We start from the raw sequence: 16,012 nt of genomic DNA, 5'->3' as shown, positions 1-16,012 counted from the left end.
CTTTGAGAAATCGCCATACTGTTTTCAATAAAGGTTGGACTCATTTATATTCCTACCAACAGAGTATAAGCATTCCCTTTTGTTCGCATCCTCACCAACATTTGTTGCTTTTTGACTTTTTAGTAATAGCCATAATGACTGGTGTGAGATGATATCTCATTGTGGTTTTAATTTGCATTTCTCTAATGATTAGTAATGTTGAGCATTTTTTCATATATCAAAAGAAAAAAAGTTAAGACAACATTTTCCTTTTGCAGCAAGGCAAATATACTTCCATATGCTAATAGATTTTAATCAAGATTTCTTAGGGGGCTCTTTTATTACAGGAATAGATGTAAGCATTCATTGTAGGGAATAAAAATATAATCTTAATCTAATTAATAAATATTCTAGTTAGCCCTTCCAGCTTAGCTATTGGTTAGCTATTGTTTGATTTTCTGTCTTCAAAATAAAGAGTATCTTCCACACTGATGCCCACATAGATGGGAACCTGATGAAAATGAGGACACCACACTGTTCTTTGACAGTGATCTGTGGGATGCAGCTTTCCTCACTTTTTCTAGTACTGAGGATGGATTTGTCATAAGCCATTGCACTCTACTGCTGCTGTTCTTGGGATCAGATGGGCTTTGAGGTTCAATTTTGTGACCTTGAAACAGAAGCTTTTTCTGTGTGTATAACTAACCAGATGATGTGGGAATTAAATCCATAAGTTTCAATTCATGTGTACTAGAAAATCAATCCTATATTTAAGAGCATGCTGTGGATTACACCAGCCTAGATAGTACAATTGTTTAATTAATTAACCCACAACTGTTCATTACTGAGCAGTTACCATGTTCCAGACACTGCACTAGGTTCTTCACTTCATAGTGATGTCTACAATATCAAACCTATAAGACCAATTAAAATGTATGTTGATTTTTATGTACATGTCAGATATCTGAAGAATCCCTTCAAAATTCAGTTTAGTTTTCTATCCTCCCAAAGATCATCTCTGACCCTCCCAGGCTGGGGGAGGCATCCTTCTTCTGAATTGTCCTAATAACATGTGCATATTTCTATCCTTGAGTTGACTCCACTATTTTGTAGTTCTCTTTGTGTGTCTGTCCCTAAACTCAAACATGAAATCCACAAAGGCAAGAGACGCTGCTGACAAATCCTCACAGCTGTACTCAGCATAGTGCTGCTGTCTGGTAAGTAATCAGTGTATTTTGGTTGAAGATATGAAAAAAATAGCAAATGAATAAATTAATGGAAAGAAATCACACCCATAAACTGGGACCTGAGTCAAAGCTCAAGGTTAAGGACTTTTCAGATTGGCAATGATTCTCACATGGGACCAGGTGGTACTGCACCTACAACCTGTGATGCTCATTCCTTCCTTCCCCCATTTATTTAAGAGCTATCTGTGTACCTACTATGTATTGAGAACTACGCAGAGTATGCACTGATAAATAGAAGATGGAATACCTGCCTTTGGAGAACTTACGTTTTAACAGTGCTCTTCAAGTAACACCAACCCATGCCTGGCCTTTGGAAATGCCACGTTTCATTGATCTAATTCCATCATGTTCCAAGAAAATACTTCTAGCAGAAAATAATATTTTATATAGAAGCAATATAATGTTATAATTCTGAAAGCACATCATGAAGAAAATGAGCTGTACTGTGTTTTTCCATTGTTTAATTTACTAGATCCTCTTATTTATTGTCAGATAAATAGCAATAGGTACCAAAGAATTAATATAAATTTATGGACAGCAAGCTTTCACTTAAGAGAACTGAACCCACTTTCTATAACCTAAGAATTGACCATCTGAATCCATTTTCTGTAACCTAAGAATTGACCATCACAGTTTGATTTCAGTGGAAAAAAATAGCCAATTACTTTTGAGGAGTTAAGAGGTTAAGGTACATGCTCATGTCAAAGAGTGGCACCTACTGGCAGAATCTCATACTGCAGCATAGTTCTATTAGGCATTAACTATTAATAATACACTAACAGAATCACTACAAAAACAACAGGATTAGTCTGGGGGATTTCTGTTCCCCAACAACCACACCATCTTCCTATTTGGGTAGAATCCCTCACTGTAAGACACCCCAACCTCTACTACAGAATTTAACGTGGATAGAACTGCATCTCTCTAACCTTGGATTCAGCAAGTTGGGATTACCGGTGATTTTTGAATCTTAAGTAAGGGACCCCATGAAGAAGGGATGGGTAAATTAGGGTTGCAGCAATGGCAGAATCCAGCAGTGGTATGTGGGTCCAGCAGCAGCAACTGAATGCCCTTATCAGTTTATTTCTGCTGTCTGGCCTCTCTCAGTACTTGCCTATTTTCAGCACCTGCTTTTCCAAACTTCCTGTCAATTCTGTGAACTAACATCCATCCAATAATCTCCTTTTCCACTTAAGGAAACCAGAGTAAGTTTCTGTTGCTTACAACCAAGAATCCTGGCTGATACACTACCTAACATTTATTGTCTTCTATCTGTCCAGCATTGTTCTTCGCCCCACATACACATTATCTCATTTAGTCCTCCCCCAACAAAACCCTAGGAGGTAAGATCAGAGCCTGAAATAGCGGTAAAAAGACTAAATAATTTTCCCAACTCACACAAGTAGTTTGGCAGAGCCAGGAGACAAAATCAGCCAGTTTGACGCTATAATTAATTATCTTAAGTATTTCACTATCTCACAAAAGAAAAAATACTAGGGCTTTTGGAATTATGAAATTGAAAGACAAGACTCAAGACATAGTCCTAAGATCTCTGGGCAGATGGAGCTGTGAATTGCAGAAAGAAATCCTGCAATGCTATAAGGAAAATAAAATATTAAGGTGAGATTGAAGACAATTTTACCATAAGGGTAATGTAATTTAAGTGCCCTTCATTTGCAAGGGGCCCCTTCCAAAGCCCTAAATTTAATTTTGTATTTATGAATTTGTATTCTTTTTCTTAAGGAAAGCTTCCAAAATGATATAGGCTTCACATCCCAGAAAACCTGAATCCATCCCCGGATGAGATCATAAATTTATGAACTAGAGACTTACTTTCTAGCTCCGGATTTGGATACCAAGAAGGGATTCTTTATACAGAGACAGAGGCCTACAGAACACAGGTAGAAGCACAGACAACCTTGGAGACCACGCCCACTTTCCTGTGCCCTGGGGAGAGTAAGGAATTGTTTCTTCCTACCCAGACTGGGCTCAGTGCACATTTGTGGTATTTCAGGAACCCACGGATCCCCAGAAAGCTGGCTTCTTTATCTTTCAACAAGAAGAAAGACAGGACATCTGTGCACCCACAGGCACAACAGCAGCAGCAAGGACTGGGGGTGAGTCTTCCTGTCTCAGGCCCAGACAGACATCAGGCCCTTCTTACAGAACAAGCTAAATGTGGCCCAGACTCTGAGGAGAAGGGGATGGATACCACACCTTCTTGGGGAGACTAGGAGGATCCTGCCTTTATTTAATATGTTGATATTTTGTTCATCATCAATATTTATTTTACCAATTTTGATTGTACACCCTTGTAAGTGTAATGATTTTTTATTAAGATATATAGTTGTATAACCAGCAGTACAATCTAGAATGTATAGAACCTTCTCTTCTCTCCAACAAGTCTCCTAGTGCCAATGTGTAGTCAGGCCCCATCCTCACCCCAGCCCCAGGCAGCACTGGTCTGGTCACAGTCTTTAAAGATTGCAAGCACCAGTATTTTTCAAAAAGCTTTCCAAGTGATTCTAGTGTGCAGACATGGTTAAGAACTACCATTCTAGGCCTGGTCCCGTAGCTCACACCTATAATCCTAGCACTTTGGGAGGCCGAGGTGGGCAGATCACTTGAGGTCAGTTCAAGACCAGCCTGACCAACATGGTGAAACCCCGTCTCTACTAAAAATACAAAATTGGGCATGGTGATGGGTGCCAGTAATCCCAGCTACTTGGGAGACTGAGGCAGGAGAATCGCTTGAATCTGGGAGACAAAGGTTGCAGTGAGCCAAGACTGCGCCACTGCACTCCAGCCTGGGCAACAAGAGCGATACTCCATCTCAAAAAAAAAAAAAAAAATGACCCTTCTAGACACCATAGAGCTAAACTCTCTCTTTAGTCCTGCCTCACAAAATCTGGACATTTTCTGTTAGAAGTTTTTCTTCTGGAAAAATATATCTTTAATTTCATATAAAAAAGTCTTGCAGGAAATAGAAGTTTGTATGACAAATAGCCTGTAGTCAACTTTGCCAAAATATCATTAAGTGAAAAATGCCTATACACATATCCACACGCCTATAAGTATGATATGCCTCATTTCTACATAGGCTTAGGATACAGAGTTCTTCTGTTTTATGGTAAAATTAAAAGCTCAGGGTGCTAACATCAAAGTCATAGCCATTTCCTTAAAAATTAACAAAGAAACATTTATCTCAGACTGGAAAATTACAAGGATTACAAAACTATGGTCTTTAGATGTTCAAAAGTTCCTCAGGGGAAAGTTACAGAGAAGTACAACGTATCTTTATGATTTTTATGATTACGTTGCACAAACATGGAGATGATAATGCAGTAGTGCCGGAAAAGCCTAGAACAAACAATCGCTGACAAGTTATCAGGTGGAGCTGAGGTCCTTCTGCCATTTTAGGCATGTGGGGCAAGCAAGCACTTGCACAGAGATGAGCCCGAGGAACAGGAATGAACTTGAAATAATTCACAAAAATGCCAGCCCCAGAGGTCTAGAAACACATGTGAGCAAACCACAGCCACAGGCTGCAGGGTGAGTCAGGGCTTTCTCAACACAAGCAATGCTTCTGTCTTCATGGGCTGAAACGGAGAACCGCAGACACCAACAGCCATTAACGTAGCCAGTGCGTGGGAAATGTTTCGGGATGCAGTTACAACATGACTCCACCCAGGCCTCTCCTAAAATTGCAAAGCTTTAAAACAGTGGCCCTCAGCCAAGGAGGTGCCGCCTTAGATTAGGCCACTGAAGTTCTCCAGCAACAAGGTAGTCGGCAGTCAAGAGAGAAGCTTCTGAGGGAAAGTAGCCCTTAATGATGGATAAGGAAAGTTTGCATTTTAGTGAAGTGGATGGCCCAAAGCCATGCTTTCTCTGCCTTCAGGTTTGAAATTCTCAACATTTACAAAGATATTGGGGGCAAAAGTTATCTCCTCCTCTGATTATCAATGAGTAGTTTATCTGAATTCATAGTCCACAGGCAAACCTCAAATGACTTTGACAAAATCACCTGAGAAGGGTGAATAAAGAAGGGTGACTGAAGACACGCCACAGCCTACACTCCCCCACATCAAGTCACTAGAAATGACAGAAAATAATTTTAAATAAGTGAATTGGAAACGGTGAAGGTAAATAAAGAAAGGCAGCATCTAGCCAGAAATAATGAGCCATTCCTGAAAGACACAAGACAGATCAAATCAGAGTAATGAATATAAAACACATCCAGGAGAGGCATTTGCATGGAGTGGGGATGACTCCTTAAATTAGATGAAGAGGATATTGGGAGCTTCTGCAGACCAGGGTGATTCTGGGTCACCATCAGAGCTGGTGGGACATCACAGTAGGACCGTCAGGCAGGTGCTCCCATGTACATGCACACAAACACACATGCACACAAACACACACACATGCACATGCATGCCAAACAGTAGGCACAGCAAGCCCCAGAGGCATCCACACCCAGTGTTTGCACAGAGAAGGAGGGCAATGCTTCTGGGGGTTGGCCTCACCCAGAAGGAGGGGAAGCATCTTGGCCAGAAGACTCCACTGACTCACCTGCCCGGCCCCATGTCCTGCCCTACCGCCAGAGGCAGCACATTCTCAGACACACCTTCTGGGCCTCTCAAATCAGAAAGGAATACACAATCATAAACCACCAAAGATTTGAAGAAAACTCTTACTGTGACAGAGAGGACGAATTACAACTAAGAAAAGAACTAACCTTCAAAAATGAAAGTCATCAAAGCCCAGCAGGTGGGCTGAACAGCAGATTGACACAGCATAGGATAGACTTAGCAAAGAGGTAGAGGAGAGAAACTCCTCCACAAAAAAATAACAGGAAAAATAGATTAAACGTATGACAAAGACATGGAGGGTACATCCAGAAGAAAGAGAATCTAAGAAAGGAACTCATTAAAGAAATGGTAGAAGAAAATTTCCTATAGCTGAGGAAATGCACATGTGCTTGAATGAAAGGACCAACCTGGACATATTATGGTAAAAGTTCATAATGCCTAAAAACAAAGTACCTAATATTAACAAGAGTCAAATTACCATCTGACTTCCTGTCAACAAACAAATTTCAAGAAGCAATGGAGGCGGTAACATCAGCAGAAATGACAGAGCAAGGACCTCTGGAAATCTTCCCCTCTATATAAAAACTATAAGAACACTGCAAAAATTGTCAAAACCAACTTTTTCAGAACCTGGTAATTAACCAAAGGCTTGCAATAATATAGGAAGTGTTTATTTAAGAAAATGGTTAAGGCCAGGTGTGGTGGCTCATGCCTGTAATCCTAGCATTTTGGGAAGCTGAGGCAGGGGAATCATGAGATCAGGAGTTCAAGACCAGCCTGGCCAATATGGTGAAACCCCATCTCTACTAAAAATATAAAAATTAGCCAGGCATGGTGGCATGCACCTGTAGTCCCTGCTACTTGGGAGGCTGAGGGAGAAGAATCACATGAACCCAGGAGGCAGAGGTTGCAGCGAGCCGAGATCACACCACTGTACTCCAGCCTGAGCAACAGAGCGAGACCCTATCTCAAAAAAAGAAAAAATAATAATAAAGGAAAAGAAAAGGAAGAAAATGGTTAAACCTCAGTAACAACAGCAAGCTTTGTGGCATTTTGACTTGCCTTAGTCTCATTCCTCTATCCCTAGACCCATGGTTGCTCTGAAAGCCAATAGCCACACAATTATTGTGAAAAACAGTAGCCTAGCAGCCTCTAAAGGGCACAGAAAAAGGTTGGAGCTTCTCCAAATCTTAATTCACATAGAACTGTCATCATTTCATCTACCTAGAAGTTATCTGGAAAAACCCACTCACAGTTTTTATCTTTGACCAGTCTCAGATCTCAGTGCAAATAGCCTTTTCCCTGAAACACATTCATCAAAAATAGTGGCAGTTGTTTAAGATCACAGCTGTCTGAGGCTGTGATAACAGTTGGGGCAAACAAACAAACAATAAGTGTACCAAAAAAATTAAAAGGAAAAGCTGGCAAATGAGATATCCATTGGTGGTTTGAAAAGCTCCACATATTCTTGGGAATCTAGAAGATCACACAAATGCATAGGATGTGCACATACCCAGTACTGTGTAAATGCCCAGGAAAGACCCCAAAAGACCTTAAATTCTTACCTCTGGCTGACCTTAGAAGGAAGCTGATACATTAGACTTACTATTAATAGATAAAGACATTACATCAAGTATTTTAAATATATGCAAAGAACTACAGGAAACCATGTCTAAAGAAAAGTATAAGAATGATCAATAAAGAGCTAGAAATTGGGCAGGAAAATTGCTTGAACCCAAAAGGTGGAGGTTGCAGTGAGCCAAGATCGCACCACTGTACTCCAGCCTGGGTGACAGAGTGACATTCCATCAAAAAAAAAAAAAAAAAGAGCTAGAAATAGTAAAAAAAAAAAAAAAAAAGAAAAAAAAAAGAAAAACAAATAGAAATTCTAGCATTGAAAAGTACAATAACTGAAATAAAAATTTCTTTAGAGGGACTTAACATCAGATTTGGTCAGGCAGAAGAAAGAACAGTAAACTTGAAGGTAAGTCAAATAAGATTATACAATTTGAGGAACAGAAAGAATAACAAAAATGAACAGAACTTCAGGGATATGTGGAGCACCATCAGGTATATCAAGATGCACCCACTGGAAGTCTCAGAAGAAGAGGGAAGAAAGAGATAGAAAGAATATTTGATGAAATAATAGCTAAAATGTCTAAATTTGATGAAAAACATTAAGCTACACATTCAAGAAGCTTCACAAAATTCAAGAAGAATAAATTCAAAGAGACCTGCACCTAGACACATTATCACCAAAATTTCAAAAGACAAAGAGAATTCTGAAAGCAGGAAAAGTCAGACATCATCTACAATGGATCTGCAATAAGATTAACAGCTGATTTCTCATCAGAAATCATGGAGGCCAGAAGGTAGTGGGATGACATATATAAAGTGACAAAAGAAAAAGACCATCAACCAAGAATTCTACATCTACAAAACTATCCTTCAAAAATGAAGGAGGAAGAAAACTCCTAAAATTCATATGAAATATCAACAAATCCTAAATAGCCAAAACAATGTCGAAAAAGAAGAACAAAGTTAAAGGACCCATACTTCCTGATTTCAAAACATACTACAAAGCTACAGTAATGAAAACAGTATGATTTTGACATAAGGACAGACATAAATATCAATGGAAAATAATTGATATCCCAGAAATAATCCCTTTAATAAACAATCAATTAATTTTTGACAAGGGTGTCAAGACTATTTAATGGGGAAACAACAGTCTTTTCAACAAATGGTGCTGGGGAAACTAAATATCCACATGCAAAAGAATGAAGTTGGATCCTTACCTTATACCATATACAAAAATTAACCCAAAAGTGGATCAAACACCTAAACATAAGAATTTAAACTATAAAACTCTGAGGTGAAAAATCTTCATGACATTAGATTTGGCAATGACTTCTTGGGTATGACACGAAATGCATAGACAACACAAGAAAAAACAGATAAATTGGACTTCATCAAAATTAAATCTTTTGTTTATAATAAACAAAAGGATACTATCAACAGAGTGAAAAAGTAACCTGCAATGTGGAGAAAATATTTGCAAATCATATACCTGATAAGAAGATAATATCCAGAATATATAAGGAATTACAATTTAACACTAGCAACAATGACAACAACAAACTCAATTCAAAAATGGGCAAATAAGTAAAAAGAATAAAGTCAGAGGTATCAAATTACACAATTTCAAACTATACTACAAGGCTACAGTAACCAAAACAGCATGGTACTGGCACAAAACCAGACACATATACCAATGGAACAGGACAGACAACCTAGAAATAAAGCCACACATCTGTAACCATCTGATCTTCACAAAATCAACAAAAATAAGCAATACAGAAAGAACTTCTTATTCAATAAATGGTGCTGGGCTAACTGGCTGGCCATATACAAAAGAATGAAACTGGACACCTACCTTTTGCCATACACAAAAATCAACTTAAGATGGATTAAAGACTTAACTGTAAGACCTAAAAATATAAAAATCTTAGAAGAAAACCTAGGAAGTACCGTTCTGGACATAGGCCTTGGCAAAGATTTTATGATGAAGTTTTGAAAAGCAATTGCAACAAAACCAAGAATAGACAAGTGGGACCTAATTAAACTCAAGAGCTTCTTCATGGTAAAACAAAACAAAACAAAACAAAACAAACAAAAAACTATTAACAGAGTAAACAGACAACCTACAGAATGAGAGAAAATATTCACAAACTATGCATCAGACAAAGGTCTGATATGTAGAATCTATAAAAAACTTAATTCAAAAAGCAAAAAACAAATAACCTCATTGAAAAGTGGGCAAAGGACATGAACAGACACTTCTCAAAAGAAGACATACAAGCGGCCAAAAAACAGGGAAAAATGCTCCACATCATTAATCATTAGAGAAATGCAAATCAAACCACAATGAGATACCATCTCACACCAATCAGAATGACTATTACTAAAAAGTCAAAAAATAACAGATGCTGGTGAGGTTGCAGAGAAAAGAAAATGCTGGTATGCTGTTGGTGGGAATGTAAATTAGTACAACCTCTATGGAAAGCAGTTTGGAGATTTCTCAAAGAACTGAAAACAGAACTACCATTTGACCCAGCAATCCCATTACTGGGTGTATACCCAAAAGAAAATAAATCATTCAACCAAAAGACACATGTACTTGTATGTTCCTCAGAGCCCTATTCTTAATAGCAAAGATGTGGAATCAATCTAGATGCCCAACAAAGGTGGACTGGATAAAGAAAACATGGCACATATACACCATGGAATATTATGCAGCCATAAAAAAGAATGAAATCATGTCCTTTGTAGCAACATGGAAGCAGATGGAGGCCATTATCCTAAGTGAATTAAGACAGGAACAGAAAACCAAATACTGCATGTTCTCACTTATAAGTGGGAACTAAACATTGAGTACACATATGGGAACAATGGACACTGGCAACTACTACAGAGGGAGGGAGGGGAGAGAGACTTGAAAAACTACCTATTGGGTACTATGCTCACTATCTGGGTAGCAGGATCATTTCTACCCCAAACCTCAGCATTATACAACATATCCATGTAACGAACCTGCATGTGTACCCCCAAACCTAAAATAAAATGGAAATTTAAAAAAAAAGAAGTAATTAGATGAATTAAAGTCTTTTCACTCCAGTAACAAGACTTCCTCTTAAGTACTTCCATGACTTTGTAAAATATTCTTAGCTTTAATTTTCATATTAATCCAATAGTTATTTAAGTTGATCTTAAATAAAATTTGCATGTGGCTAGATATTACTTGTTGATTTCGCTTTCACTGACATTTCTACTGTCATTTCACAGAGTTTAGAAAATATGGTCTGTCAGATTTCTACTTTCATAAAGTTAGTGACATTTTTGGGCCTAAAACTTTTCTTTTTTTTTTTTTTTTTTTTAGACAGACTCTCACTCTGTCACCCAGGCTGGAGTGTAGTGGCGTGATCACGGCTCACTGTAAACTCTGCCTTCTGGGTTCATGCCATTCTCCTGCCTCAGCCTCCCAAGTAGCAGGGACTACAGGCGCCCGCCACCAAGCCCAGCTAATTTTTTGTATTTTCAGTAGAGACGGGGTTTCACCGTGTTAGCCAGGATGGTCTCAATCTGCTGACCTCGTGATCCACCTGCCTCGGCCTCCCAAAGTGCTGGGATTATAGGCATGAGCCACCACGCCCGGCCAACTTTTTCTTTTAAATGCTTTTGTCTGGTATTTAAAAATAACATGTACACTATGTTTACCTGTCATAAATTTTGTTTGTTTACCTGATTAACTCATCAAACTTTCTAATAAAGATATTTAACACTCTCTATATTCATTATTTGTTGTATACCAAAAGTTTGATGTTATGATAGTTTAATGCTATCTAATGCTTTTTAATATGTCCATTTCTCATTTGCATGAATGTGTTATATGTTTTAATCTCTTAAATATTAAATTTATACATGTAAATGTCTTGGTGAAAAAAGGGGCAAAAAACAGGCCAGGCTCAGCGGCTCCCACCTATAATCTCAGCACTTTGGGAGGCCAAGGCGAGGGAATCACTCAAGCCCGGGAGTTCAAGACCAGCCTGGGCAATACAGCAAGACACAGTCTCTACACAAAATAAAAAACTTAGCCAGGTGTGGTGGTGCATGCCTGTATCCCAGCTACTTGGGAGGCTGAGATGGAAAGATCACTTGGACCCAGGAGGTCAAGGCTGCAGTGAAACATGATGGCGCTACTGTACTTTAGCCTGGGTGGCAGAGCAAGACCATGTCTCAAAAAATATATATATTGAATAAACATTTCTCCAAAGAAGATACACAGACGTCAATAAGCACATGAAAAGATGCTCAATATCATTAATTATTAGGGAAATGCTAATCAAAACCACAATGAGATATCACTTCACATCTATTAGAATGGCTATTATAACCAAAAAAATATAAAACACACACAAAATAACAAGTATTGGCAAGCATGTGGAGCAACTGGAACCCTCATACATTGCTAGGGAGAATGGGAAATGGTGCAGCCACTGTGGAAAACCGTGTGGTGGTTCATGGATAAATTAAATATGGAATTACCATCTGATCCAACAACTCTATTTTTGGGTATATACTTCTTACTTAAGAGGAAGTATTGTGACTTTTGGGTGTATGAATTGAAAGTAAGGGCCTGGATATTTGTACACTAATGTTCATAGCAGCATTATTCACAATAGCCAACAGGTGAAAACAATCCAAATGTCCATTCATGGTATATACATGCAATGGAATATTATTCATCCTAAAAAGGAATGAAATTCTGATACATTCTACAACATGGATGAACCTTGAAGACATTATGCGAAGTGAAATAAGCCAGTTACAAAAGCACAAATATTGTGTGATTCCACTTATGTGAAGTAGTCAAATTCATGGAGACAAAAAGTAGAATGGTGCTTGTCAGGGGCTGGGGAAAGAAGGAAATGGGGAGTTATTGTTTAATTGGTATAGTGTTTCAGTTTGAGAAGATGAAAAAGTTATGGGGATAGATGATGGTAATGACTGTTGAATAATGTGAATATACTTAATGCCACTGACCAGTACATTTAAAAATGGCTAAAATAGTAAGTTTTATGTTATGTATATTTTATCACAATATAAAAAGACTGCTATTCTCTCTTACCTAGTAATTCCAATTTTGAGACTGTATCCTAAGGAAATAGAAAAAGCAAAGATTTAGTTGCAAGCATGAAAACTATCTAAATGTCTAGCAAAAGGGGAAAGTTTAAAGTAAACCATGCAACTTCTCATGTGAACACTCTACAACATCTAAAGTGTTAATAAAGTATCTTACTGAAGTGGAAAACACTCAACCAGGCATAGTGGCTCACACCTACCACTTTGAGGCCGAGGCTAGTGGATTGCTTGAGCCCAGGAGTTGAAGACCAGCCTGGGCAACATGGTGAGACCCCCGTCTCTACAAAAAATACAAAAATTAGCCAGTTGTGATGGCACACGCCTGTAGTCCCAGCTACTTGGGAGGCTGAGGTGAGAGGATCGTGTGAGCCCAGGACGTCAAGGCTGCAGTGACCTCCACTGCCTGACTGCACCACTGCACTCCAGCCTAGGCAACAGAGTGAGACCCAGGTCTCAAAAAAAAACAAAAAGAAGAATAAAAGAAAATGCTCTCAAATGTCAAATTGAGTAGAGAAGAAAGCAAGATACAAACCAGTGTGAAAATAATAATTAAGTAATAATATTAAAAAATAAATACCCCAAAATATTTTTAAAGTGTTTTAAAATTATGACTAGTTTTATTTTCATTAAACTTCTTTGTTTTCCCTAATTTCTTTAATGAGCATGTACATTTTTCTAGAGGGGAAAAAAGTTTAGTTACATATAAGGTCTTAAAAGAATAAATAAAGGGAAAAAGCCCTAAACCACATGATGGGTTTCATAAAGAAAGTGAAGATGTGGAGGTCAATGAGAACTTCCCTAAGGGGAGAGCTATCATAAACAGAAATTGGTTGCCAAATAGAAGTCATAGAAATTTTGCAAGAGGTCTGTGGAAATAAGAGAAATCATGATCCTTTCCACTTATAAGAATAGAAAACAGATTTTCCTGTCGCTTTCTAGATTTACCATTCTAACCATATATCAGAGCTAGAGTTGGGTTGGTTGGGGAGGTCTCAAAAACCCACAAAAAGGAGCTGGAGTGTTTTCAGAAGACAATCAAAAGCCAAAGACAGCTTTTGTGGCATGTTTCAGGCATCATCCAGGGAGCAGAAGGAGGCAATGTCCCAGACAGAGAACCCCGGGAGTAAATGTCTGCTTTAACAAAGGCCTCAAGGGCTACCATTTTCATCTGTGTCAAGAAAGAAAACAGCCGGGCGCGGTGGCTCAAGCCTGTAATCCCAGCACTTTGGGAGGCCGAGACGGGCGGATCACGAGGTCAGGAGATCGAGACCATCCTGGCTAACACGGTGAAACCCCGTCTCTACTAAAAAATACAAAAAAAAAAAAAAAAAAACTAGCCGGGCGAGGTGGCGGGCGCCTGTAGTCCCGGCTACTCGGGAGGCTGAGGCAGGAGAATGGCGGGAACCCGGGAGGCGGAGCTTGCAGTGAGCTGAGATCTGGCCACAGCACTCCAGCCTGGGTGACAGAGCGAGACTCCGTCTCAAAAAAAAAAAAAAAAAAAAAGAAAACAAACAGAACCTTTTTTTATGGCGCACATTCTAGCAAACAACCCCCACCCAGGTGCATTGCTCTGCCTGGCCCTCAGCCTCCCTGAAACCTCTGTGCTCAGCCTAGGGAGATAAAGTAGTGCCATTGTAGTCATAACTGCAGCTTCTTCCTTATGCTGGAGAGACACTCAGGAGGGCTTCCAGGACCCAAAAATATATCACAGTAAGATGGGGATTGGCCCAACCCCTCACAGGGCAAGATGCTATTTCCTGGGGTCTTTTCAGTTTTTTTTTTTTTCTTTTTCCTCTGACTTTAGAATTTACAAAACATTTTAGACTTACATACAACCTGTTCCTGCAGTTACATCCCCTAAGATCTGATGGTTTTAAGATCTACTAGGGGATTCGGGGGAAGGTGTTGTGTTATGTTATGTTATGTTATGTTATGTTATGTTATGTTATGTTATGTTTTTTAGAGAAGGGGGTCTCACTATTTTGGACTCAAATTCCTGGGCTCAAGCAATCCTCCAGCCTCAGCCTCCCCAGTAGCTGGGACTACAGGCACAACTGCCATGCCTGGCTCTATTTGAAAAGACAATTTTTTTTTAATGTGAAAGCATCCCCAGAAGTCAAACAGCAACACAGGAAATACATGAATGGCTTTTTTAAAAAGTTAGCAATTTAATTGTGAAACTAAGTCCAAGTCTCCACATCAGATCTTGAACCAGACAGGTTCACTGTTTCAACAAACATATTGAGTATCTGCTATGGGACAAGAAAACAGCGCCTGCTGAGCCTCGCTTGGGGGAGGTAGAATGGTCCAGTATAGAAGAGACAACGCTTATCTATCCAAGCACCTCCAAGAACGTCCAGGGCTCCAGTGAGGGAACAATGGGCAGTGACACATGCAGCAAAGATGAAGGACCTCCTTTTCACTTAGATGACCAGAGACACCATCATGGGGGCATCAGAGCTGTGTTTAGAAGGACAAGAATTTTGGCCAGACATTGTGGCTCACACCTGTAATCACAGCACTTTGGGAGGGCAAGGCGGGCGGATCACCTGACATCAGGAGTTCAAGACCAGCCTGGCCAACATTGTGAAACCCCATCTCTACAAAAATACCAAAAAAAAAAAAAAAAAAAAATTAGCTGAGCATGATAGTGGGTGCCTATAATCCCAGCTACTGGGGAGGCTGGAGCAGGAGAATCACTTGAACCTGGGAGGTGGAGGTTGCAGTGAGCTGAGATCACACCACTGCACTCCAGCCTGGGCAACAGAGTGAGACTCTGTCTCAAAAAAAAAAAAAAAAAAAAAAAAAAAGGACAAGAATTTCAATAAGCAAAGCCATGAGGAGAAAGTAATGCAGAGACAGGAATCTGAGGAAAACCAAGAGAAATGAGACAGTTTCTGGTCTTTTTACCTAGGTCATCTCAACTCCAGCTGGCATCTGGCCAGGAGACTCCAGGAGCAGGGGCATCTTTCCTTTGGCCTGAAAGCTGAAGGGAGTGAAGCAAGGACAGGCATGGGAAGGACTATTCGGAGGCAGAGGTCAGAGAGAAGGAAGAATTGCAGATGCCTTCTTGACTCATTGGCCTTAGGGCTGCCCTGTCAGCCCATCCCAGTCACTGTCTCTCTAAACTGCTGGCTTTTTCAGACAGTCTTGGGGATTAGGTGACAAGAAACAGACACTTGGGAGAATTACATCGGATATGAGCATTTTCAAACAAAATGTCAATTAGTTCCCCTGTCATCACCATAGTCCAGAAATCTGTGCTGATATTTGCAAACAGATAAAGGACACCAGGGGCCAGGCACAGTGGCCCACACCTGTAATCCCAGCACTTTGGAAGGCCAAGGCATGAGGATAACTTGAGGCCAGGAGTTCAAGACCAGCCCGGCCAACATGGTGAAACTATTTCTCTAAATAGTCCTTCCTACTCCCTTCCCTGCTTCACTCCCTTCAGCTTTCAGGCCAAAGGAAAGATGCCCCTGCTCCTGGAGTCTC

At 39.6% G+C, this 16,012-nt stretch overlaps 1 long non-coding RNA gene across 3 annotated transcripts in view; it reads right to left on the bottom strand.

Annotated features, from left to right (window-relative positions):
- LOC105483235 (uncharacterized) overlaps window positions 1-16,012 on the bottom strand; it is a 50,833-nt gene that overhangs the window by 23,864 nt on the left and 10,957 nt on the right. The window contains exon 2 of one of the 3 annotated variants that reach the window (XR_011609576.1): window positions 12,504-12,531. The exons of 1 other annotated variant lie outside the window; for it this stretch is intronic. This is a non-coding gene — a long non-coding RNA (uncharacterized lncRNA). Of the gene's footprint in view, window positions 1-1,492; window positions 1,595-12,503; window positions 12,532-16,012 lie in introns of those variants that run through there. One more of the 3 variants, XR_011609578.1, reaches the window with a different exon arrangement.

This window comes from Macaca nemestrina, chromosome 11, assembly GCF_043159975.1.
Source record: "Macaca nemestrina isolate mMacNem1 chromosome 11, mMacNem.hap1, whole genome shotgun sequence".
In the NCBI taxonomy this organism is placed as follows: Eukaryota; Metazoa; Chordata; class Mammalia; order Primates; family Cercopithecidae; genus Macaca; species Macaca nemestrina.
Note: the sequence above shows the minus strand (reverse complement) of the source record. Positions and strands in the feature narration are given on the sequence as shown.